This window comes from Stenella coeruleoalba (assembly GCF_951394435.1).
Source record: "Stenella coeruleoalba genome assembly, chromosome: 1".
Taxonomy (NCBI): domain Eukaryota; kingdom Metazoa; phylum Chordata; class Mammalia; order Artiodactyla; family Delphinidae; genus Stenella; species Stenella coeruleoalba.
Genome location: NC_137169.1, coordinates 124,101,939 through 124,125,435, shown reverse-complemented (window position 1 = coordinate 124,125,435; position 23,497 = coordinate 124,101,939). Strand labels below are relative to the sequence as shown.

The window sequence follows — 23,497 nt, the reverse complement described above, 5'->3', positions numbered from 1 at the left end:
CGCCACAACTAGAGAAAGCCCGCGCGCAGCAATGAAGACCCAACACAGCCAAAAATAAATAAATAAAATTTTAAAAATTGTTAAAAAAAAAAAAAGCTTTTCACTAGGCTCGCATTTGGCCTTAATGATAAAAGGCTAAGCTGAAGCCAAATTCATGGATTTGCTGCTAAATCGCTCTTCCTGGCTGCCTGGACCTGAACTAGACTTGACAGGCATAAAGGAGTCAGCTCAGTTCTGAACCCCATGACGGGATGCTAAGCAGGAGAAGCAAGCAGACGAAGAACACGGACTACAAAACGCTATTTGGGTAAAGGCTGTGGACACACAGCCGGCAGCCCGTCTCCCATCAACCTCCTCTTTCCACGTGACTTCCACACTGAGAGAGGCCTCTGTCCTCCCCTCGAAACAGGGTGGATTTGTGACCGACAGATCACGCGGAAGTGACGCTACACGGCGACGGTTAGATAACGAAGTGCGTTTCCACCTTGGTCTCCCGGTACACCTGCCCTCGGAACCCAGCCACCATCGCCCGGAGAGGGACGGAGGTCACCCACCTCCAGCGGACGGCAGCGCCAACTCGCCACACGTGATGAAGCCGTGCGAAGTGGACCCTCTGGGCCGTCCCGTCCCCGCGCAGGTGTCAGAGTCTCAGCAAGGCAGTCACTGCTGTCGCCGGAGCCACGGAATCAGGGCGGTTTGTTACCTGGCATCTCCCCAGTATTAGCAGGTCCTCTGCTGTAACTGATACCAAGGCCAGCCCGCCACGCTCCGTGGGCGGTCACAGGGACAGGACCGGAGGGGACGCTCCAGCGGGGACTGTGCCTTACCCAGGATGCTTTCCGTCCATCCGCACATTCTTGTGAAGGAAGAGAGCATGGGTATATTATTTGTGTTGTTTTTAAAATATGGAAAAAAACTGACGAAACATTCATTCTGTGAAAATGGATGTTTGTTATATTTCCCTGCTATTTTAATTTTCTAAATTTCTTTTAATATGGTAGCCGGTGAAGACTGATTCTGTGACCGCGTGAATCCGGATTTAGGGTCCGTGACTGGGAGGCAGAGACTGTTCCTCCCGACGTGTCTGCACCCCTTCTCCCCTCTTTCCTTCCGTTCTGAGGCTCCCCGGACCCGCCTCGTCACGGCATCGCCATCTCCGGCGTCCTCTCTGCCCGAGCCCCTCTCTCCTGAGCCGCCACCTGCACCGTCCCCCAGCCCGCTCCCCGCTCTCCCCAGGCTCTCTCCTGCCCGGCCCGGGCCCCACCTCCTCCGTGCGCACGCGCTCAAGCGCATCCCATCCATGAATTCACACGCGCGCCCACGCGCGCCCCGCCCATCTGCACGCTAACCCGACCCCTGGCGCCGGCGGCCTGGCGGCCTCCGAAGTAGTAGTTCTCCTCTGACCTCAGCTGCCCGTTACCCCCGTCCTTGCTGTGGCGCAGCACCCGTCTCCTGCCCTCCTGCACCCTGCCCCCCTCGGCCTGTCCTCCTGGGGCTGACACCTACACCCCTTCTCCTTCCCTCCCTGCCCCGCTCCCGAGATGCCCCAACAGTGAAGACCCCGCGCCCCCTCCCGCACCCCTCCCGCACCCCCTCCCGCGTCCCCTCCCGCGTCCCCTCCCGCGCCCCCTCCCACGCCCCCTCCCACATCCGATGGCCAGAGCCAAGCTCTTCCCCACCCCTCAAGTCGCGTCCACCTTCCCCCTCCGTTTCTGGCTCAGCTCTCGGCATCGCCTGGTCCGGGGCTCGGGGCTCACCTCCGGCCTTCTCCTCCCCTCTCCCGCTACCAGGTCTGGGGCATTATTCTCCTAATCAGCCCCCAGTGCAGGCACACCCCCAGAGGCCCAGGCCCTCACCGCTCCTCACCTGGATCCCATTACCGCCACACCCCCCACCCCGTCTCCCTGCCGCTCGCCTTTAACCAGGAAGCACGTCTCTGCCAGAGAAAACTTACTAACACGCACATCTGGGCCCACCTCACCCGTCATCATCCTCGATGGGTAACACCCAACTCCCAGCCCTCACGTCGCCTCCTGCAAGCTTGCGTGCAGCTCACGCCTCCCTGCTTTCTCTTGCGGGGCTCCCTCCGCCCAGGACGCCCCGATTCCTCAGGTGACCCCTACTCCTCCTTCAAGGTCAGCTCCAGTCAGAGTGTCCTCAGCACGACCTGAACCTCGTCTCACGCCGTTGCCCAGGATACGGGCTCCTGAGAGCAGCGCGGTGGCCCTTTTTCCCGTGTCTCAGAATCCAGCATGAACATATGGGGCTCCATACATTTTGGCTAAATACAGAGCTTCCTAAAATCAAACCTGAAAATCCAGAGGATTCTGATTAATGTGGGCCGTCGTGTGACTGTTGCTGAAACACGAGAGCAGAACACATGGCTCCGCCCCTTGGACACTCGGCGCTGGGGACGTACCTCTGGGGTCAACGAACCTGCGGAGCCAGTGGCGACGAGGTGTCACTGCTGGAACCGAGGGGTGCGTCCCGTGGGGGCGTACCCAAATCCCACACCCCAGTCTCAGCGCTGCCCACGTCAGACACGCCTGGTGCCGTCCACCAAGTGATCCTGAGGATGGACGAGCCACAGGGGCAGGTGGACGGAGGGGCGGCATCCAGGGCTGTGTGCCCGCTGGGGGCCCCAGGCTGCAGGGCGCTCTGAGGGGCAGGAGGAGAGCCCTCGCAAAGGTAGCGTTTCACGGCGCTCCTGTGCCACAAGGCCAGGGCCACGGCCACGCCGTCCAGCCGGTGCCTGGGGACCGCGTCCCACATACACGTCCCTGGCCACACACGCACACACGTGCCCCTGGCCATGGCCGAGCATCGGGCCCGACTTCCCTTGTTGCCACCCACCCACTGGCCTGACTCCAAGGCCATGGACCCTCCCTCAGGCCCTGCGGCCCCGGGGAGTTAGAGGAAGGGCCCTGGGGCGGGAGCCAGAGATGTGCCCACCCTCCACAGGGGGACCCCACGGTCCACCCGGGATGTCGAGTGGAGGCCCCACCGAGAGCCCATCAGCCTCCAGGGCTTCAGACCAGACCACAGGACCTTGGCCACGAGGGCAAAGCCGGGGTAGGGTCCCCAGAGCAGGATGGGCCCTCCCCAGAGCGGGGGCAGGGATGCCACCCTGACCTCGGGTATGGACGGCAGGCCTCAGGTGGCTGATTGGGGGACTGCTTCCGTCCAGCGGTGGGCAACGTGAGGGCTGAGCTACGCCCCATCTCCTAGCACTGCCTGCCGTGGAGTGGGAAGTGGGGTCCTTGGTGCCGAGCTTTCTGGAGGGCAGCTGTGAGCCTGGCTGAAGGGTCACATCTCAGATGGTGCCCTCGTCAGCGGCCCATCGACCAGCCAACCAGGGGCCTTCTGGGTGCAGCATCCCTGACGCGGCAGGGGCTGCAGCCGGGGGGCCCCTCAGGCTCTGACACCACGCCCTGGCTCTCTGGGCCCCCATCCCATCTCCCCACTGAGACGGCCCCCGTGCAGGGCAGGAACCACTTCCCGCTGCATCAGCCCGGCCGCTCGCACAGAGCTGGCGCACAGTAGGTGACAAGCAGGGCGTGCTGGCTACCTGGGGGCACGCACAGGGAGGGCAGGAGGAGCAGAAGCTGCCCTGTGGCCTGACTCCGGCTGCCCCACCCTTCCCGGCCCAAACAGGCTCCCAGAGAGGCACCACCAACTCGGGAGACTGGGCGCAAGTACAGAAAGTCAAACAGTGCGACACACAGCCACAGGGGTCACGGCAGAAGAGGGTGAGCTGCTAAAGGACGCAAACAGACAGGAAGGGCCGAGGGAGCTGTGTCAGCGTTAGAAAAGGCTTCAAGGAGAAGCGGGCTTTCGTCTGAGCCTTGAAGGTGGGGCGGGGATGTGCAAACCCAAAACGGCTCCTAGTGAGCGACGGCCCAGAAGTGGGAAAGCCTGCGGGGGGCGGGTCTGGGTGGCCTCAGCGGACCCCCACGGTTCAACGGGGGGCAGGTGGGGGGGAAGACCGGCGAGCAGGGACCAGCCCACACACAGGACAGGCAGGAACCTGACCCAGCAGGCGAGGGCAGGAACCAGGGAAAACTCAAGTAACCAGGCAGATCCTGGCCTCCGGACTTCCCAGCCCTTCCGCCTCAGGAAGAAAAGCACACGTGAAGGATCACAGCCCCCGCCTTCAGGAGACGTAGGGACGCCGTCCACGAATCAGTAAGGAAAAGACAGGTGACCCCGTAGCGAAACGAGGAGAAGACTTGGGGGGGCAAGAGGCACTCCAAGGAAGGCCAGCAAGTGCGTGGAAAGGGGCTCCACCGCTCAGTCACCAGCAAATCAAAGGAGAGACCACACACACCCACCCGAAGACGGCTGAATCGAAGACACCAAGGGTTGGCAAGAATGCGGGACAGGAGGAGAAACTGGCAAGAGTATTCGGGGAAAATGCATAACCGCCCATGAAACACAAGACGCACACAGCCGGGTCGCACCAAGAGGAAGGCATTTATCAAAAGCATAGCAAGCGCTTTGAGCGTGGGGCGGGGCCCAGGCTCAGGACCCACGCAGCCAGAAAAAGGCCTTGGCCGGCGGGGCCTGGGCGGGGCCTCTGCTTAGCGCCTGCGCGGAAGGGGAGCCGCAGCACGCGGAAAGGAGGGCCTCTGCAGTGGGGGCTCCCGAGCGTGAAGGACCACGTGTTCCAGCAGAATGTGCTTCCTTTAGAACTGCCGAACAGACTTTTACAAGAGTAAGTACTGATGATAATACTGAAACAAATTTATCAACGTTTATGAAGGCGATGAGAGAGCCATCATCTATTAGATGAGAAAATGAGTCACCATAATAATGATGAATGAAAATACTGCTCATTACAAAGTCAAGGGAGCTACCCTGTGAAACTGGGATATCATTCGGCAGTGTTGAGTTTTCCCTTCTAAATTCAGGTTATAGGTTGTTACAAGATACTGAGGGACTCCCCTGGTGGCGCAGTGGTTAAGAATCCTCCTGCCAATGCAGGGGACACAGGTTCGAGCCCTGGTCCGGGAAGATCCCACATGCCGCAAATGCAACCAAGCCCGTGAGCCCACACGCCACAACTACTGAAGCCCAGGCACCTAGAGCCCGTGCTCCGCAACAACAGAAGCCACCGCGATGAGAAGCCCACGCACCGCAACTAGAGAAAGCCCGTGCACAGCACCGAAGACCCAACGCAGCCAAAGACAAATAAATAAGAAATAAATAAATGTTTTTTAAAAACATAGAAAGCAGGTTAATGACAGCACCAGACTGGAAACTACCTAAAGGTCATCAACAGTAGACAGACGGGTAAGTGGAGGTGCATGGTCACGACGAAACACGACTCTGCCGTGTGAAGAAATAAACCGGATGACGGGCAGCGAGACCGTGAATGTCGCAGGCGAAGCTCTGCGTGAAAGAAGACCGTCACAGGTGAGGGCGTTGGGGGCCGCGTTATTCCAGATCAAAACCAGGCAGAACTAGTCGATGGTGCCAGAGTGAGGCTGGGGAGATGCCCGGAATCCCTGCCCACCGTGGGGCGCCGGGGATGCTCTGTCCCCTGGTCCGGCTGCAGGTGGCGCAGGCGTGTTCCGTTTGTGACCCAACCGGGCTGGCAGTCTGTGCGCTCTCCTGGACTGATGTTGTAGGTCAGGCAAACGTCTCTCAAAGGAGAGCACGTGCAGAAGCTTGTCCGGGGCACCTTCTCTCCGGCGTCCCCCGGCCCTGGACGTACGGCCCCTCCTGAGCGTCACACGTTTCTTCACACGTGTGGCAGAGCCTCCAACTCCCTCTCCGGCTCCCAGCATCTTAGCTGGACCCCTCCCTCCAGCCCTGACACCCTCCAGGAAAGAGCACTTGGTTGGGGGGGGGTGACCTGCCGCGTTAACGCAGCAGTGGGCTGGGGGCTGGGGGCGGTGCCCAGGGGCCCAGCCTGCACAGGAGGGACACAGAGCCCTGGCGCCATCGGCTCCTGGGATCCCACCCTCTCCCAGCAAACCGCCTGTCCAGGAAGTAACTGTGGGACAAACAGCACTTTTACCTCCTAAAGCGTGAAGTAAACAAGAATAGAGCCGTTTCTGCTCACCTGGTGGCATCACTCACTCTCTGGGCAAAGTGTGTCTAGAGGTTATGAGAGGTGGGGCTGGGGGTACGTGTTGAGAGAGACTGATCTCACTAGTGACCCCCTCCACCCCAGACCCCCATCCTCACCGCCGCTGCTCACGCCAACAGGAAGTCCACTAGCGATTAATCCACCAGCGACACGGGGAGTCACCGGCGCCCACCTATCCAGGTCCAGGCATTCAGCACCCCATGCTTCCATACTCCCAATGCCGCCATCATTCTGGAAATTCGAGGCCCAGGTCCCCCGGTGTCTCTGCCCCCGAGGGCCCTCTGGAATCAGCCTTTCTTAAACATCCACAGTCTTTCCCATGTACTTCACCCCACTGCCCCACCTCACCCGCAGGCAGGGATGCCACGTGAGGGAGAGAGGAAAGTTCGGGGAAACGTACCCTTGGAAGCTGGTGTCTGGGTGAGGGGCCTGCGTTTCTCCTTTTTAATGCTCTGTTGCAAAATGCACCAGGTGTTTTATTTCAGTCCACACTGAAGCACATTCCAGGGCAAATTTCCTATCGCCTGTCACAGCTCAGGGGAAAAATGAACGCACGTTTCCCAGCTCCACCACCTAGGGAAACAGGCTCGTGGCAGAAAGCATGCTCCCTGCAGGTCAGGTGAGGGAATGAGGTCATCGGGAAACAGTCTCACGGGGTCCGAGGCGAGTGCCGGGTGCCCCTGGGGCCGGAGAGAGGACCAGCTCGGGGGACGTGGCCGTGGTCCCCGTTAGCACGTGCTCCCCGGGTCCTCGCTTCTCGCCCTCCTGCTTCAGCCTGGCTTCTCCTTGTCACCCCACCTCCCATGCTAACCTCGGACAGACAGGGTCTCAGGGAAAACAGACAACTTCTCTCCTTCTCGAGGGTGGAGTCCCTGCCACCTGGGTCTCCAACGGCCAAAGAAAGAGGAGCCAAGGTCTGGGGCAGGGGCTCCCCACTACCAGGTCCCCCACGAGGCCGAGGACAAGTTACCCTGAAACCCATTCCCGACACTCTGCCGGGCGGGGCAGGCGGAGGCCCACCAGCCCTGACCGCCGGCCCTGGCCCTCCGCTCGCACACCCCCCAGCCACTCCCCGGCCCCGCACGCGGCCCAGCTGCGCCCCCAGCCCCTGCAGTCTTCGTTCCGTGACCCCCTCCGGCTCTCCTTCAGGACGCCTTCCTGACTTCCTTGGGCAGAACTGACAGCCCCTCCTTTCACCACTTTACCGTAGGAGTTCATCTCGACACACCGTCCTGACGTGGCGCGGGGCAGGGACCGTGTCTGACACCTCCACACACGCAGCGCCTGCCCCCTGCCGAGTCCCCACTAAAACGTTGGCCACACGAATGAGCGAGGCTGGCAAGGAGCCCGCCCGCCGGCTGCGTGTCCTCGAGAAGGTCCCCGGCCCCCGCAGTCCCGCACGTGCCGGGTGTGAGATGCCGCCCCGTCACGCCCTCCTGCCTGGAGCAGAGAGGAGCTCAGAGCGCGGCCCCGCTGGGCGGCTTGTGGGCCTGCAGCTGGACTGGGGGCTGAGTGACTGGTGGGCAGAGAAGGGGGCTGTGAGGGGGGCCCCCCACCGGACACTGGAGAGAGAGCCTGAGGGTGGTGACATCCCGGCCTGCCTGCACAGACAGGAAGGGCTCACCTCTGAGAAACAGCCTCGCTGGCTTGTTTTTAAAGAATAGCTCCTCTTCCATGCCATTAATTCTTCCCTTTGGGAACCTGAGACATCAAAGCTATGCTTTCTTCCCACTCCCGTGCCTTCCTATTTGCCAAGTCCTTTGCACCAGACACTGAACTGAAGCTGAAATAAGGAGAACGGCCGTCTCTTCAGCCATCACAACCCTGAGGGCACATTCACGGAGGGGGGACAGCGCCCCAGACGGCCGCCGGTCAGTCAGTGCCCCTCCTGCCGCGGCAGAGGCTGGGACAACAGAGATGCCATCGTGGGCAAGAGCTCGTGGCCACAGCCTCTGGTCCCCGTCACCCCTCGGACCCCGGGCTGGACTTCAGGGCACAACACCAACGTGCGTCCACCCCCCCCCACCTGCATCGTGAACTCCGGCCACGCTGCTGTGAGTCTCGGTCGCCCCGTCTGTAAAGTGGGCTGATGCACTGCCTGCACCCTCCTCCTCCACCCCTGGCACCAGCGAGGAGGACCCTGTCACTAAAACACTCTGCCCACCCTGACGGAGGACACAGGCACAAGCAGGGCACAGTCCTGGGAGACCTTCTTCTGGACGGCGCCCAGGTAGCAAGGGCAGACGTGCGTCAGGCTGGCAATGAGAGAGCTACCGAGGGATCTGGCTCTGCACCCAAATCCCCAATCACATGTTCCTCTCTGCCGAGCAAGCATCACTCACGGTCTCCCCTGCCCGCCACGTTACAGGAGAGCTTGCGGGGGGTGGGGGAAGTGCAGACCCAGGCGGCTGCAACAGGGGGGCGCGGGCTGGAGCCCGGGAAAAACTTCTCGACCACGGAAGGAGCTTGCAGGACATGGAAACAGATGGCCAGAGGAACCGGCCCATCTCTCAGAGTATTTCAGAACTGGCGAGTGTGGGCCGAGTTAGTCTTTGCGCCTGAAGCAGTGTCCGCAGGCAGCCCTCGCCCGCCTCCGGCAGTGATGGGAGAGCCGGGACAGCGCGACGCAGGGAAGATCAAACGGGGAGTCAGGGTGTGCAGGCCCTGGTTGTGGCCTGCAACTCCGTGGAGGGTTAAACGCTCATGGGAGCAGCTCCAAGGGGGCCGACCCCACACCGACAGAGCGGGGGGCCGTGGAGGCTCCGCCGGGGAAGGCTCTCCCTCATCCCCACCATGGAGCCAGGCCCCGCGCAAATCCTGGCCCAGTCTCCTCCCTAAACACGGTCTCTGCTGTACTGTGCACCCTGCAGAGCTGATCAGCAGCGGCGGGGCGGGGGGGGGGGGGGGGGGGGGGGGGGGGGCGGGGGGAGGAGGCTGGTGCCGACCCCTGAGCACACACCCCGAGCACAGCAGACTCTGCCCGACGCACACACACACACACACACACACACACGCGCGCACACACACACACACACACACACTCCCATCCTCCCATCCCCCACAGGGACCAGCCAGCCTTCTCAGTCGCTGTGGCTGTAATTCTATCCCGGGATCCCAATGACATCATTTACTACCCACCAGCCATATGACCTTAGGCAAATCACTTAAATCCTCTGAGTGTCCTTCCTCATCTGTAGAGAAGGCCATTCTCCAGGACTGTCCACCCTCAGTGTCCCACTGCCTCGCAGACACCCCAGGGGCTGCCTGCCTGCCCCCTGCCCCGCTGCCCGCCAGTTCACTGACATTCCAAACACTGGGCAGCAGAGACACCCCACAAAGCAGGCAAGTCCTGTCCCCAGAATTAAGGACTCTGGGCCCTGCCCCTCCCCCGCAAAGTTCACCCTGAGAAGGCTGCCCCACCGGCCCCCTTGCACAAAACCCCGTTCCCCCCGTGGAAGAACCCCCCACCCCAGGGCTCTGAGAGTCAGGGAAAGCCAGGAGTCCCACACGTCCCAGGAGGGCAGCGGGAAACATCTGATTACCCCAGCCTGCTCCAGCCCCGCTCAGTCTTTCATACAGGAGCAGTGGTCCATCAGTCACCATCAATTATTCATCCATGTCAGGGCCAGAGCCAGGCACGCAGCCCGGGAGCCGCTGGAGCGGGTCCCACCGCCACCCTACCTCCACTCCCCCAAAGGCAGTCGATCACCTCTCCCATCCCGCCCCCCCCCGCCCCGCCCACCCGGGGTCTCACGAGCGCCCACCTCTGGAACGTGTACACGATAGTCAGATGGCTATCACCCCGCTGAACACATGGCCAGCACGTCACAGGCCAAGCTAAGGCCGGCACACAGGAGCCTCACAGCAAGGATTTCCAAGAACCAAGAAGCAGAGAGACCTGCTCTCTGTCAAGGTTGACAGGCATGTCTGGTGGCAGAGGTGCCTGCACAAAAGGTCCCAGGCTCCGTGTCCCCAGAAAGACGCCCACTGCCAGCCCAGCCCCGGCCCCATCCTGAAGGTCTCCTTTCCGCAAGGAGAGGTCACAGGATCCTGGACTCCAAAAGTCAAAGAGGAGGGACTTCCCTGCTGGTCCAGTGGTTGGGACTGCGCCTTCCAATGCAGGGGGTGCGGGTTCGATCCCTGGTCGGTGGAGGAGGGGGTGGCGCTGAGATCCCACATGCCTCGCGGCCAAAAACCGAAACATAAAACAGAAGTGATATTGTAACAGACTCAATAAAGACTTTAAAAATGGTCCACATCAAAAAAAAGATCTTTAAAAAATAAATAAAATAAAAGTCAAAAAGGACAGGCCCTCAGGACCGAGCCAGCAGTGCTGCAGGGCCCTCCAACAGCGCAACCACTGAACCCACCCGCGGACAAGGCCCTCCCGTCAGCATTCGCCCAGTAAACATTTACTCGGCATCTTCCAAGGGCCAGGCGCCAAACACGACACTAGTTTACACCCAGCACAGCGCAAGTCCTTGCTGACCGCCTTCCTAAGAGTGGGTCATGGTCAGTCTTTGTGGATCAGCTGCTGTTCACTGGCCCAGCAGGAGATGAGACGGGGAATCAGTTCTCCTTTGGACCAGAGCCTGGAGCTCGCAGCAGTGAGGCCGAGGCGCCCAGCTTGCTCCCCCAGGGCCCCCGCCCACAAGAACACTGTACCCATGCGTGCACCCAGCTGTCTTCTCTGCCAGGATCTGCCTCACTGTCCCTGCCCTGCCCTACTCCCGGACCTGGTTCTGCCCACAGGTAAGGAAGGCAGCCGTCCACCCGGTGTTATGAATGGCACGAGGAAGCACTGCCCCAAATACAGCCCGGGGGGCGCAGGGGAGGGGAGGCCTGGGTGGCAGGGACACCAAGGAGGCACTGGCATATCTGAGCGGAGTTTGCAGGGAAAGGCACCAAAGGGGAGACAGCAGGTAACCGGACTATTGCGTGGATTCTCCCTTTTGTTAGGCGAGCCCTGGAGGGTCCTAGTGACCCCATGAGGAGGGTGGCACCTGGGCTGCCTGCCTCTCATGACTCAAGGGATGACAGTTACACCTTCTGCCCTGGACATGTGCACTAGACAGGGACACGGGAGGGCGTGGATTATCCATTTTGGAAGGTATGTGGTGGTCCAGGTGGAGCTGTGGGTGGGGAAGGAGAGAAAGGGAAGGAACAGAGGCGGAAGAGACCTCCTCCACCTTCAGGGCATCCTGAGCTCTGGAAGCAGAGGAATGAGCCTGTTCAGATGAATCGAGAGGCCGGAAAGCAGCGCTGCCCAGCTACAGGGCCCTTAGAGCTCTGGAGAGCCGCCAGCCCCTGCCCACCTGCCCCGGCAGCTGGTCCCGCCCCCTCCTACCCGGCCACGCCCCACCCCGTCTGCAGGCGGCCCCCAGCTCAGCCCTCACGCCCGCTCTGACCCACCAGTCTCGAATCCTGGTGCAGCCCCCGCTCCAGGGAGGCCCACCCCAGCCTCGCTTCCTGCTGGGTCCCCGCAAAAGCCTGCCCCTCCCACCAGCCCAGGCTGGTGTCCGCACGAGAGGAGTGGGCAGTGAGGCGTCAGGATAAGGGCCAGAGGGACCGAGTCGCTGACACTGGGAGGCCGCAGCCGGATTCCAGGGCCTGAGGTCGTGTGTCGTGTGTCCCTAACGCCCACAAGCTAACCGTCCCAACCCAGGCCACGCGCGTGAAACTGCTCCTGAAGGCCTCCTGCTAAAGGAGTCCCAGACACGGGCTCACGGCAGAGGTGCTTGGAGCCCGTGCCCCCATCTTATCGTAAGAAGTGGGACCCAGGGGGAAAAGGCGGCTCGGCCACGGTCTCAAAGGGAGGGAACAGTATCCACCACACTGGTTGTCCCCTCGCCCCCGCCTCTGTCTCCGCCGAAGGTTAGGACGCAGCCGGGACCCTCCATCAACTGAGGCGCGCGGGGCTCTGTCCGTGGTGCTGAACCGCCGCCGCCCCGCGCCGCGCGGGCCTTGGCATTGCGGGCGCCGGGGGCGGGTCCATCCTTCTGCAAGGAGGGGGGATAAACAGGCAGATGTCCCAGAGCATGGGAACGGGGAAGCGCAGCACTCCAACACCCACCTCTGCTCGTCACCTGAACTGGGCGTGCGCACCTGAGCGGAGATGCTGAGATATGGTCCGTTCAGAGGAGTTAAAAGTGAGAAAACAGGACTGATCTGGTGAGTCCCAGGGTTCCCAAGGGGAAACTTTCAAAGAAGGAATTCACAAGAGAAATGTGGAGGATATGCAACAGGAGAACCTTTCAAGGGTGTGGGGGGATTCTGAAGGGTCCTGCCAAGAAGCTGGAGGTCAGGTGTCAGGATCTTTCAATGTCACACGTCCAAAGTCCAGAACCGTGACCGTGACCCTTCTGGGGTGCGGTCCTTGGAGTCTAGTGGGCAGAGTGTCAAAACATTAATGCACTGTCCACCCGTCCTCTGTTGGTGGCAAAGTAACTTCAGATTAGGTTTATGTGTTTCTAGCATAAACCCTGAGACTCGTTGGGAACATTTGGAACAACATCAGGGTTGTGTTGAAAAGAAGGGGCTGAGTCTATCCTGAGCCCCAGCCTGGAGTCCTTGCTGAAAAACCGAGAAGCTGTATTCCTCAGGGACCTGGTTCTCCACTGTCCCTTCACTACTGAGGCTGAGTGATGGTGGCCTGTTGCAGGGCAAACATTCCGCATGTGTGAATGGACCACATACAAAAGAGCCGTTTCATGCACAGCCTCCTGGATTTAAATGGGCAGAACAGGTGGTGGGAGCATCTGCGAGTTCTCCTGCAGGTTTGACTCTCACAACTGAAGTCTCCTGAGTCCACACACAGACACACACACACACAGACACACACACACCCACGCACACCACCCCTTACCCTGGAGATAGCGTCACGGCACGGATGAAGGGGGCTTTCACCCTGCTAAGCCCCTCTCGCCCAACGCTGTTCTCCCCACACACACACTGAGATGCACCCACTGAACACGGTGACACCGGCACGTAGCTCTCCCCACACAGACCCTAGGAGGGAGGCAGTTGTGGTGGTCAGTCTACCCTCTCCTGAACCTACCCTGGCCCAGACTCTCCTCTGGGAGGGAGGACTCACCACCTGCTCGGTCTTCTGTCACAATGTCTAACAACATTTATTGTTCAGAAACTCCTCTTGCATCCACTTGAAATACTTCACACTTTAGGTTAATCCTATTGCCTTTCTGACATCGTGAATCATTTTTAAAGATGTGGAGAGTCTCCCTCGTTGGAAGTGGGGCACGGACCCCCCCGACCCACATACACACGGAGAACCTGTGGCCACGGGTAACGACAACAAAAAAGTCCAAGGACACAAAGGCCCCTCGAGAGCGCATCTGATCCTCCCATTTCCAGGGACAGCACTGCCCCAGGGTCCCCTGAGGAGAAGCCCTGGAGGAGCCTATCTCCCACCCTTGTTTCTGGGTCTGAAACGTGAAACACCCTGGCCTCCCTTAACCCCCAAGCCCAGCCCCCCCCCCACCCCAGCAATCACATCACCAGCAACTAATACACTTCTCAGAAGCCATATTTCTATTACAGCAGGACAAGAGAGCAAAGGTGTGATTGGGCTCCATGTGACTGAGTGTGACAACTGCACAGTTAGCCATATGTGTCATCAAGAGACAAGAACTAGGGACAGTTCATGCTCAAAAACTCATTTCCAAGAGGACCTGACACCTCCCCCCATCTTTTGTTTACTGTCCTGCCTCCTCAGACTGTAAGGGCCGCGAGGGCAGGGACCCGTAGGCTCTGTTCCAGCAGAGTGCCTGCTCGTGGGTGGAATGAACGAGTGAGTGGGAGGCTGGAGGGGCTGCAGGCCTGGCCAGGGACACACAGGGAGGGGCTGTGAGGCCGGGGGCCCTGCTTCTCTACCAGCTCCAACACTGAGGACGGAGGACAGGCAACGTCGTGACTTTCCTTCCCTGGAGAACTCAAGCACAGAAAGGATGCTTGACACTGGGAGCTGGTTTGAGAGGCCCCTGCTGCAGGCGAGGCTTCAAGCTGCTGGAAGGAGGGAATGAGTCTACACGCTTTTGTACGTGCCTTTCCCCCCTCATCCTTCCCCAAACACCTCTGTCACCGGGGCAGGGCGCCAGGTCCTGACGCAGACACATCATCTCACCCACCCCGCACCAAGCCCCTGCAGCCCCTGAGCGACGCCCTCCAGGAGGAGCTGCAGCCTGGACATACGGCCTCAGGGTCAATTTCGTCCTCAATTTCCAAAGGATGTGAGAGAGAGGAACCCGTGCCCACGGGCAGGCTGCCAGCCGTGTGTGCACAGCAGGTGTGCCTTGAGTGTTTGTGTGAAATCGTGGCTCCTTCCTACCCTGAGCCACATGCCCGGAAGTGCCGCAAACCCCAGACAAGAAGGAACTGCTCTCTGGAAAGGGGGCCGCTTCGGATCTCTCTCGTTCATTAAGGGCCAGAGCCCAGGGCCCCAGAACTGAGAGTCCTGGGAGTCCCAACCCGCCCTAGGGAGGCCCTGCCATCCTCTGAGCACCTCCAGTCACTCTTGAGTTCTCTGCCCACTAGTGCCAGCCCAGGGCCCACCGTCAGCTCCTGGGTACAAGGAGGATGAGCCGGAGGGGAGGAGAGCTGGAGAGCAAAGAACTCCCGCTGCAGCTGGAAGACCCCACGGGACACGGCCAGGGTCTGAACGCCCACCACCCTCCTCAGGAAAGGACCAACTACTCCAGTGACCCTTCTCATCCGGGGCTGGCGGAACCCATCTTTTCCTGTCTTGGTCTTTCCCCACTCCTGGACTACGGCGGGGGTAGCCCAGGATGGCTGAGTCAGAAGCAGCCACGTGCCAGCGCGTCACTCACCTGGTGTGGCCGCGAAGAGCAGGACGTGGGGCCCCACACGGCCCAGTGCGCGGGTGCAGACACCTACCCTTGCCCGAGGCAGCCCTTCCAGCAGCCTCCAGGCCTCCCCGCCCTCTGCTCACCCTCCCGGGATGATCTGACCCCAGCCTCTCAGAGCCAGAGCCCGGAAGCCGTGGAACAGACAGCAAGACTTCCTGTCCTTCCCACCCCGGAGACCACGGCGCTGGATCTGCCTTCCCATACCCCCCTGCACCCCCGCTCGCCACCTACCCCTGGGGGGAGCCTGGGGACGCCTCCCAGCCTCTGCAGGGGGGGGACCTGGCTTCTGTCACCGTGACCCCTGGGCGCCCCTGCTGCTCCTCCAGCGGGAGCCCTGCTTGGCTGAGGGTGGGCCCGGGTCTCCCCAGGAAGCCTCAGACCTCAGGGCGGCTGCCGACCACGGGCTGGGCCCTGTCCCCTCCCTGCCCCCAGCAGCACCCAGGTCCCAGCATCAAAAAGCTAATCCAATCTTAGCTGTGCTCCCCTCACAGGGCCAGGATGGATCTGTGCTCCCTCCCTGCAGGGCCAGGGCAGCCTCATTAAAGGGATGCCTTTTCCTCCCCGTGGGAGAGTCACACTGGGAGAGCCAGCCCTGTCCCCTCTCGTCACTTAACCCCGCGCTTTCTGCTCACAGCGAGCCGGCCACACCTCCACCTTCCTTGGGTCCTGGTGGTGGGGCTGGGTGTCAGCCCCCAGCCCTCCTTCCTGGGAGCCCAAGCACTCGGCCCCCAGGTTCTTGTTTACCCTCCCTGCACCCCTCCCTCCAGGTGCGTACAGGGAACCCAAGGGCCTGGCCTCTGACCTCTGACCCCATCACTGGGCCTGAGGTGGGCTCACGTCAGTGGGCACAAGGGACCACAGCTGACAGTGAAGGGGGAGCCAGGCAGCCCCAGGAGGACAGAGATGCAGGACGGTGTGCTGGCTTTTGTGCAAACACACACAGGAGGTCACAAAGGTCACAAAGGGCTTCATTTTTGCAAACAGCAGGAAAGTTGCTCCCTCGGTCACTTTCCAAAAGAAGGACACGCCCGAGACTCGGGGCCATCAGTTCAGACCAGAGTCAAGGTCAGGAGGAGACACTCCACGCACACCTTCCCGCCCTCGGGGAGGGTCCTTGCAGTCCAAGGCTGACCTGGGGATGTCACCTCTGCTCCGGGAGGGGACAGACAGGCAGCCCCACGGGCCCCAGGCCACACACGCGTGCCCACCCCACCTGGGGCCGACAGCACAGCATCTGCGCTTCAGAGGAGCCCGAACCTAGGAGCGGGCGTGAGGAAGGGGCTACAAGGAGAAAGCGGAAGACAGGGGCTGAGAGTTGAAGGTGCAAGGCAGCCCCTCTCGCTCGCACACCCGCCGCAGTCGGTGCCAAGTCTGCTCTTTCTCCACACCGAGCAGGAAGCTGGGTGCAGGGCCATCTGCCCCCCGCCTCCCCAGCGACCAGCTGCCGCTGTCACCCCCCTGCCCCTGCCGGGCAGCCTGAGCTAAAGGGCATGCAGGAGGAGCCTGGGGTGTGCTTCCGTGACTTGGCCTCCGTCCCCCTGCCTCTGCTGGGCTGTGGGGAGGGTTAAGTGCCTCCGGCCCCCCATCCTCAGTCTCAGAGCCCCTCCCACTCCTCCGTTCATCTCTGCTCCCATCCCCCTAGCGCCAGGCTCACAGTTACAGCCGCTATCCTCGGTACTAAGTGCGTGGCATGGGTGAATTATGCTCTAATTGCAATATTCCCTAAGTGCTAAATTCCAGGGCCACAGCATCAGCCCAGTTATGGGAAGCCCTGCTAGGGCGCTCCGTGGGCTGAGGACGCCCTGTCCCACTCAGAGGCGCCTGGTCCCCACAAAGACCTCAGGGGAGCCTCCCCATGCCCGGCCACGGTCCTAGCCCGGTCCCGGGGTGCCCAGCGATGGGGTTCAGGCTTCCCAGCTTCTTGGTGGAGGGCACAGAGGGCTCCACAGTCAGAGGAAACCCGGCCTTGGGGGGCAGCTGTCCTGGGCCAGGAGCGCCTGGAGGCCCAGCCCCCAGGTGCCACGCCCTGCCCCGCGGAGGCGCTCCCACGCTGCTCCCTTCTGCGCTGGCACCTTTTAGGAGTAGGTCTTAGCCCATCTGCACTGGGAGTGGAAGGAAGGGAGCAAAGCAGAGCCTGTGGGTGGCTCTAGCCACCCTCGCCGGCCAGGCCGGAGCAGGGCTGTGAGTTCCTCGAGGATCCTGCCTTCTCAAGCCCGCACGTGAAGGACGAGCAGTCAGACACCAACTAGATCCCATTTCCCTCTGCTTTCCAAGGAGCCCCTCTCTATCCAGTCGGTCCCCACGGCCCCCAACATGCATGCGCACACACGTATGCGTGCACACACGTGTATACACACACGTGTACACAGGCCTATGTCCTGCTGCTGCTGGGAGGCAGAGGAAACCTGCAATTAGAGAATTTGGACCTTGCGGAGGCTTCTGGTGCCAAGGCAGCATCCCACTCAGACGAGGCTACTGAGGCCGGGGCCCCACCGTCTCTCTGGCGCACCCACCACGGCTCCCCCCGCCCCCTTCAGGGCAGGCGCTCCTGAGGTTGCCCAAGCCCCATGGCAAGTCCCACGAAAACCCAGCACCAGCAAAGGAGGCCGACTCAACTTTGCCAAGGGGGCACCCCCTCATCTGGTAAACATCTGTTGCTCGTGCTCAGAGTATGAATGGCCTCATCCCTGAGGACCCATGAGCGTGTTTGTCGAGGGCTCCACAGGCGGAGTTGGTGGGAAGGGGCAGGGAGGGGAGGAGAGCCCCCAGGACGCCCCTCGGTGGTGTGAGATTCTGAACAAGTCAGATAACTTCCCTGGGCCTTTGCCTCCTCATGGTGAAACGGGACAGGGATGGCTGTTCTGAGGACCGCAGTGACGAGAGATGCAAAGGCTTCGTCACAGGGGATGGACTGAGGGAGAGGAGGGCTTGATAAAGCAGCGGGTCGGCACCCAGCTCCGTGTCCCCCCGGCCACGCCGGCCACTGTGGCTCTGCCCACGGTGAACGCTGAGCTCCAAGGCCCCAGACAAGTAGCCAGAGATGAGTCTGTCCTGACTTCAAAACGGCAGTCAGGCTCCTTCTTCTCCTTTTGCCCGACCCCCAATCTGGGGGCTGCCCAGTAGCACCAAACCCTCTGAGGTTCAGTAACCATTATAATGGCCCCGGCAACTCGTACCCCACCTTCCTAAGCGGCCAGGTCTGGAAGGGACCTAGCATCCAACCTCCGGACCCTGGTGTTCGGTCAGAAGGTCCCACGGCCAGATAGGTGAGGAACTCTGGTGGTGAGTATCCGGAGAGGGGGCTTTCAGGACACCTCTGCGTCCCATGCGTTTGGGGATCCTCCTTGGTGTGTAACTTTGGACCCCTGGCTGAAGTTCAGACGTCTTTCGGGGAGGGCCTGGTGGCCAGGGGCTCCCTGCAGTCCGGACTCACAATGACTGGCCAGGATCCAAATCTACCCATCACTCTGGCCGCTACCCTGAACTCTCAGTTGCAGGGATGAAAATGAAGAATTCTGGGACACATTCTTCCCCAAAATTAAGCTTTGGTAAGACACGGCTGGGGAGGCATAAATAGCTACCTGCAAGTCAGATGGATGAAACGCTGGAAGAGCGCCCAAGGAAGCTATAGCTGCTCCTTCCCTTGAGTTTTTAAGAAAAGCCAAGGGGGAAGTGCCCAGTCCAGCTGCGGAACCCAGAAGGAGCCATCTAAGCGCTAGGAGGCAACACAATAATGATAAAAGCGCTTCCACGGTGCTCCCGGCGCTGTGCACTGCTCCAAGCACGTTCCTGGAATTAATTCATTGGATCCTCACCAAGAACCTGTGTCACACGTGTGAGTTTTATCTCTATTCTACTGATGGGGAGACTGAGAAACAGAGTTTGGTTAACTTGCCCACAGTCGGGGTGAGTGGCAGAGCCCGAGGGAACCCAGGCGATCTGGCTCCAGTCACCACCCGGCCTCAAATAAACATCCACTGTGACACTCCTCCAGGAAGCCCCGTAGCTCCGCGCGGGCTTCCTCCTCACTGAGAGCGCAGGACTGGACCCCAGCTCCTCTGACCGAGTGGATGACGGATATCAACCCGCTGTCTGTGCAGTGATTGTTCACGTGGAGAATTTAGAATTTTATCTGTCCAGCGGGCTATGTTAACAGTTACCAGTTACTGTGGAGTGAGTGTTACCACCTCTGTTTTATGGATGGAGCTCACCAGACCTGGTCAGGTTAGCCCATTATGTGCTCTCCAAGCATCCTGTACGAGCGCCTAACACCTGTCACAGCCGTGATTAATTACCTATGTAATTATCTGTTTAATTGTGTTACTCACTAGACCGTAAGTGCCATGAAGACAGGAAGCAGGTCTGTTTCGTTCCCACTGAATCTCCATTGCCTAGCATAGCCCCTGGCAGATCGCTGACTCTCAGAAACTAACGGCTGAGTGATGCTCAGAGCAGCTAAGTAACTTGCCTCGGGCCCCAAGGAACGCAAAATCCAAAATGCCAGGGATTCCATCTGCTGTGCTCACCGTGGCATCCACAGTGACTAGAACAGAGCCTGGCACATAGCAGGGCTCACCAACAAGCACTTGTTGAATTCATAAAGTCACACTCTGTAATTAGTGGCCAGGAGATTTGAACCCAGGCCTGCAGGGCTCCCAGCCTCTATGCTTCGCTGCCTCCTATGTCAACCACACCGCCCCCGTACTGAGTGAGCACCTGCTACTATTCCTTCTGGCTGCCATTCTGGTTCTGAAAGAGTGTCCCCATCACCCTGGACCCTGTGTTGTCCAGCTCAAGAAAAGTGAGCCCAGCTTCAGCTAGAACCTACATCATGAAAGTCCAACTACCCAACCGCAGCGCCAGGTGAAACAGTCCCTCCTCATCTACAGCCTTGGACCACCCGTGAGGACGCTCTGTCCAGGGAGGGGGCGGCGAGTCCCACTGTCCCAGCCCAGGAGCCCCAGCCTCCTCCCCCCCCCATCCCCACCGTCCCCACACCCGCTCCCAGCCCACACACCTGCTGCCCTCTACCTGAGGGGACCCAGCTGAGCGCCCAGCGGGAGACAGAGGGGCCAGTAGAGGTCGCACTTGCCTGGGGCTGGGGAATATTGATTGGCTTGGAGAGGACAGGGAAGAGGCTTCTGCAGGTCTCTGCTGTGCCAGGGACAGCCCTGTGGCATCTGCCTGGAAGCCGCCTGAGGGTGAAAGGGAGGATGCCCTCCGGCTGCAGTACAAAGTCAGGAGAGCCTGGCCCAGCTCCAGAAAGGGTCTCCCTGCCCCTGCCAGGTCTGCAACTAGGGGCGCGCTTTGCCCAGGGATAAAACCAACACCAGTTATGAGATGAAGCCAGTTGCAAGCTCTTCTGTAGGGAAAGGGCAATGTTTACAAACACTAACACCTTTCTCTTTCCCTGGTCCTGATCGGTGGGTATCAGGTCCCAAAGCTGAAAAAATGAAAATTGTATTTGCATAATCCCCCCCACCTAAAAACTGTTGCCTGGAAAAAAGTCCTGGACTGCGGAACAAAACAGACTCTCAGTACAGCAGGCTGGGCTCTACTTCCCGGGGAAGGAGGGCCCGGTCCACGTGAGGCTAGAAGTGGAACGCTTACCTCTGCGTCAGCTCCTCCTTGGACAAGGCAGGGAGGGGAGGGGCCGAGCCTCAAGCCCAAGAGGTGCCCAGAAAAAGCCGGGCCCCCCAGGGTCATCTGTCCAAGAGCCAGCAGGGCAGGGGAAGTTCACCCGCAGCGCGGAGCCTGGGGTGAGGACCCAGGTAGCACTGGTCATTCCCTGGGGCCGTGGAGAGGAGAAGGGCTGGGGCCAGGTTCTCTGGGCCAGGCTGCAGCGTGCCGGGCCAGGACCCCTGGCGCTGACTCACCCCCAGAGCCCAGACACAGGCCGCAGCTTGCAGTGCCTGCCAGGCCGCTGCTCACCAGGACGCCAGGCACGTCCCACTGCATCAGAGCTGCCCTGCCCCTCCCACCGGCCCCTGTGCCTGGGTTGCAGGGGCACTGGGCACGGCTCTTTGGCTTCTCTGGTGGTAACAGAGATGCTTCTAGCAGCCTGGAGACTGGACTTGTCGGACCTAAGCAGGGGGAGATGACTTGGGAGGATTAAGGCTGCCCTGTTCTTACGGTCACACCCTCTGATGAAGTGCCCAGGTTATGGGGAGCTGGATGGGTGGGTCGAGGACCATCTATTATACATGGGAGCCTCCCCCCAGGGCCGAAGCAGGGGTGGGGTGGGGGGAGGGGGGAGGGGGCTCTCCAGGTCAGACCCTAGCCCACCCTCCCGTCTTTCTGGGTAGCCCTGGATCCTAAGGACTTCCTGGGCCTTGAGCCCACCCCACTCCAATCTGGGCAGCCCTCTCTCCCCACTGCAGTGTCCCCTTCTGGGCCGCCGCCTCCTCTGTCCTTGTGCCGCTTTCTCTCGGCCACCACAGGAGAAAGCAGCAGTGAGTACTTAATCCTCTACCCTAACAGCGGCGGGGGGAGGATGCTGCAGAGGGGAGAGATGGGGCTTTGGCGGCCCCCCTCACACACACACACCATGGGCTGGGGGTGTCCTGGAGGCACCTGTGGAATGTGGGAATGAAAAGGGGGAAGGAGAAACGATAAATCACCTATCTTTTTAGTTAAAAAATAAGCACCCGGTGTCCTGAGACGGGGAGGGAATAGAGGCAGGGGAAGGGGGAACCCCAAGCGGGAGAGTAAATGAAGGAGCCCAGGAGGCGGGTGGGTCTGGGCGCCCAGCGGGGGCGGAGGGCTGCCGTGGGACGGGACGTCCTAGGTCTGCTGAGTCATGAGATTTGGAGGAGGTGAGGGGCGCCTCCATCCCTTTCGCGGCCCTTGTCCCAGCTCCTCCGGACCCTCACTTCCAGACAATCCCCGTACTTTGCCTCCTCGCCTTCTCCCCATCCAGGGTCTCCGCCTCCCGGAGCTCTAGGACGCTCCCCGCCCGCCCCCCTCCCCCACGACGGCGGGGCCGGCGGTCCCCGAATCTTGAGGCGGGGGCAAGAGAACCTCCGTTGGAGACCGCTCAGGCGGCAGGGGTGGGCGAGACGCGAGTGAGGGTGTCCCGGAGACGCGGGAAGGGCGGGGGGCGCAGAGGCCGGGGGTTCAAGGGACGTCTGCCGCCCCTTTGCCCTGCAGCTCGCCCCGGGGTGCCCAGGGCAGAAACCTGCCCCCTCCTCCCGCCCCAAACCGGCAGCGCAGCCGACTGCTCGCCGCTCGGGTCCAGCTCCCCAAACGAAGCTTCATCCGGACGCGTGCAAACTCCCCCCAAAGGACGGGGCGGGCGCCAGGCCCCCTTGGCCTCAAAGTTCCCCGACCCCACCCACCGACGGGAGCAGACCCCACCCGAGGCCCCTCGCCTCAGTAGCAGAAACTTCGGAGGCGGAGGCCGGTGCCCCCCACGGCGCGGGGGTACGACTCACCGGGGTGGCCAGCCAGGAGAGACCCGGATCCCCGAAGTGAGGCGCGGCGGGCTGCAGACGACGGCCGAGGGGGCGTCCGCTCCCGGCCCGGAGTCCCGCTGCGCCCCGGCCCCAACTCGGCCCGAGTGTCTTTGCCGCAAGACTTGCTGAGCTTGCAGCCTGCGCCGCTGCCAGGGAGGCGCGCGACCCGTGGTGCGCGCTGCAGTGCGGGGAGGAGGCTGGGGGCGGGGTCGGAGGAGGGGGCGGGGTCCCAGAGGAGGGGGAAGGGAAGGGGAGGAGGGGGGAGAGGGGACCAGGAGGAGGGGGCGGGGTCCGGGGAGGAGGTGGAGACCTGACAGGAGGGGGCGGAGCCCGGGAGGAGGGGCAGACCTGACAGGAGGGGGAGGAGTCCGGGAGGAGGGGCGGAGTCCGGGAGGAGGGGCGGAGAACGAGGAGGAGCGGGGCGGTCTGGAGGAGGTGCAGGGGCGGGCCTGCTCTGAGCAGACCCGGGTACCCCTTCGGGGAGTCCCTCTGAGCCCGCCCCCTCCCCACTTCCTGCTCAAGGTCACGGCTGCTGCTCAGGGTCAGGGAGAGTCGAACCGGAACCGGGTCTCGTAGTCCCCGCCCGAGATGGGCTGTCTCCGTAGGGCCAGCTCCTTCGCCCCAGCCTCCCCAGCCCACTGCAGCTCGAGGCTCCATTATTGGCTTCAGGAGCCCCGTAGCCATTTGGGATCTCTAAGCCCCACTCCTCGCCGTCCTCCTCCTCCTCTTCGTAAGGCCACCTCTACCTGCAGTTGTCACCTGGAGGGAGGGGCTTCTGAGCCTAAAGGGTTGGGGAGGAAGGGGAGGATGCTTGGGAGAAGTTAAAGGTGCCTGGGGCAGGTGAGAGAACGGGGAGGGTGGGCAGGAGGAGGACCCAGAGGGAGTGCGGATGACCATTCACCACATGACAGGGGTTTCCACACGCGCTGGCCTCTCAGTGCCAAGGACAGCCCTCTAGGTGGGTACGAGGGCGGTTCGCAGGGAGGAAACGGCCCGCGATGGTACTTTGGCCAAGGAGCCGCGGACTGTCCGTGGTGGATAGAAGGGGCAGGGGTGGCAAGCGCCAA

At 61.4% G+C, this 23,497-nt stretch overlaps 1 protein-coding gene across 1 annotated transcript in view; it reads right to left on the bottom strand.

Annotated features, from left to right (window-relative positions):
- Window positions 1-22,591, bottom strand: part of SYT2 (synaptotagmin 2) — an 83,592-nt gene extending 61,001 nt beyond the window's left edge. Inside the window, exon 1 of the mRNA XM_079900017.1 lies at window positions 22,410-22,591. The gene's annotated coding sequence lies outside the window, so the exon portion shown is untranslated. The remainder of the gene's footprint in view (window positions 1-22,409) is intronic.
- Window positions 22,592-23,497: the final 906 nt, after the last annotated feature.